The following is a 2500-nucleotide window of genomic DNA, read 5'->3' as shown; positions in this document are numbered from 1 at the left end:
GATGAGACAGAGAGCAAATCTTTGAATCTCCCTCAAATGCTGGCGAGAGAGAAAGAGAGAGAGAGAGAAAGAGAGAGAGAAAGAAGAGAGAAAGAGAGAGAGAGAGAGAGAGAGAGAGAGAGAGAGAAAGAGAGAGAGAGAAAAAGAGAGAGATAGATAGAAAGAGAGAGAGAGAAAGAGAGAGAGAGAAAGAGAGAGAGAGAGAAAGAGAGAGAGAGAGAAAGATAGAGAGAGAAAGAGAAAGAGGAGAGAAAGAGAGAGAGAGAGAAAGAGAGAGAGAGAGAGAGAGAAAGAGAGAGAGAGAAAAAGAGAGAGAGAGAGAGAGAGAGAAAGAGAGAGAAAGAAAGAGAGAGAGAGAAAGAGAGAAAGAGAGAGAGGGAGAAAGAGAGAGAGAGAGAGAAAGAGAGATGTGCTAAGGTGTCTCAAAGAATCAGTCATCGCGATGATTCCCTGACATAGCGTGGTTTCAAAAACAACCCTTTGGATCAAAGTCTCGCCTCTTTTCTCGAATATGATTTTAAAAGGTGTAGCAGGGGATGAAAGGAGGGCTGGAAGAAAGAAAGGATAAAAAAGAAAGAGGGAGACATTTAGGGATTTCAAGCAGCCAAAGTCACAGACTAATGAACTGGGGAAAGAGAGAGAATGTCTTCATCTCCCCAGGTGGAAGAAGAGAGGGGATGACTGATCGGAGCAGCCCAGAAATAGCCTCGCCATCTGAGAGAGAGAGAGAAACGAAGGATGGAGGGAGGAATAGAGAGCGGGAGGGGGTACCCCCCTCCTGCCCTCTTTTCTCCCTCTCTCTCAATCATTCCCTTCGTCTCCTTAATCCATTGGTCCTCTGTAGTTCAGTCGGTAGAGCATGGCGCTTGCAGTACCAAAGGTTGTGAGTTCGATTCCTGCCGAGGTCACCCATATGTAAAATGTTCACATGTCTGTAAGTGGCGTTTGGTAAAAATGTCTGCTAAATGGCATGAGTTATTTTTTCCCTGCCCCCTCCCCCCTGCCTCCATCCCTCCTGCCCCCTCCCCCCTGCCTCCATCCCTCCTGCCTGCCTCTAAGAATACAGTCTGTTAGCAGCCTTAGCCTATAGGAGCACAGGGCCCTAGGAGCTACACTGCCACACCGTTCCTCATGAGGTATATAATCACACTGCCATGGCCAGGTGGCCTAGAGGTCATCCCCAGTACCTGTAGGCTAGATGTAGTACAGATGAAGACCTATAGGCCCCCAGAGGAAACGAGGCCCTGGATGTAATTATGTCAGCACTAGACCAAACGGAGGAGTTCCAGGTGGTCAATTTTGCACACATGATCAGGTCTATTACCTTTATTGTGGACTACTTCTAACCAGAGCCCTATGGTTGAAGGTAGGACATTGGGTGCCATTTGGGATGCAGTCTGGGACTGCAACAGAGACAACCTGGAACGCCCCCGCCAGGGAGTATCCGCTGTCTGCTTTCATATCGTCCTCCTGGTGTGGCCAAAGGGGCTTTTCCCACCTTGCAATGTAACAATATATAGTTTATTACGTTACTAGCACAAAGAAGAGCTTGCATAGTGCTTCAACGCTCCGACCACAGACATAGAATCTCTGGAACAGACATGCTCATTCAAGTCAATGATGCCATAATGGGTAGATTGGTGGCCATTTTGAATGTACCCATGAGTTTACCAGTCAATTTGCCGTGTTCAGAGCCTCTATGCTCGTTCTAGCCATTATATTTCTATGGCTCCAACACTCAACCAATCTGGCATGTTACCAACACATGTGTTTCAACACATAGCATATGTGATGTTTTGCTTGAGTCAATGGTTTTCACTGTAGGCCATTTCCATACATCACTGAGCCAAGACGTCTGTTGACGACTGAGCCACGTTGGCTAGCTAGCTAATGAGCAAACAAACAAGCACTAACACTGATGGAGAACTAGGTACTGTATGTGACCCAAATGACATCCAGATTTACTATAGGAGAGAGAGAGAGAGAGAGAGAGAGAGAGAGAGAGAGAGAGAGAGAGAGAGAGAGAGAGAGAGAGAGAGAGAGAGAAGAGAGAGGGCGGGGAAGAGGGAGTGGGGGGGTGGAGAGAGAGAGGGGATGGAGAGAGAGAGGGAATGGAGAGAGAGAGAGAGAGGGCGAGAGAGAGGGAGAGAGAGAGAGAGAGGGCGGGGAAGAGAGAGGGCGGGGGAAGAGGGAGTAGGGGATGGAGAGAGAGAGGGAATGGAGAGAGAGAGTGAGAGAGAGAGAGAGAGAGAGGGTGGGGGAAGAGGGAGTGCGGGGTGGAGAGAGAGGGGATGAGAGAGAGAGAGGGAATGGAGAGAGAGAGCGAGAGAGAGAGAGAGAGAGAGAGAGAGAGAGAGGGCGGGGAAGAGGGAGTGGGGGGTTGAGAGAGGGAATGGAGAGAGAGAGAGAGAGAGAGAGAGAGAGGGTGGGGGAAGAGGGAGTGGGGGTCGAAAGAGGGGATGGAGAGAGAGAGGGAATGGAGAGAGAGAGAGAGAGAGAG

At 49.2% G+C, this 2500-nt stretch overlaps 1 protein-coding gene across 1 annotated transcript in view; it reads right to left on the bottom strand.

The window, feature by feature from the left end:
- Positions 1 to 2500, bottom strand: part of LOC106602199 (zeta-sarcoglycan) — a 298123-nt gene that overhangs the window by 280261 nt on the left and 15362 nt on the right. The window lies entirely within an intron of this gene.

The sequence above is a fragment of the Salmo salar genome, chromosome 04 (genome assembly GCF_965601325.2).
Source record: "Salmo salar chromosome 04, fSalSal1, whole genome shotgun sequence".
Lineage (NCBI taxonomy): Eukaryota > Metazoa > Chordata > Actinopteri > Salmoniformes > Salmonidae > Salmo > Salmo salar.
This window is presented reverse-complemented; position numbering and strand designations above follow the sequence as displayed.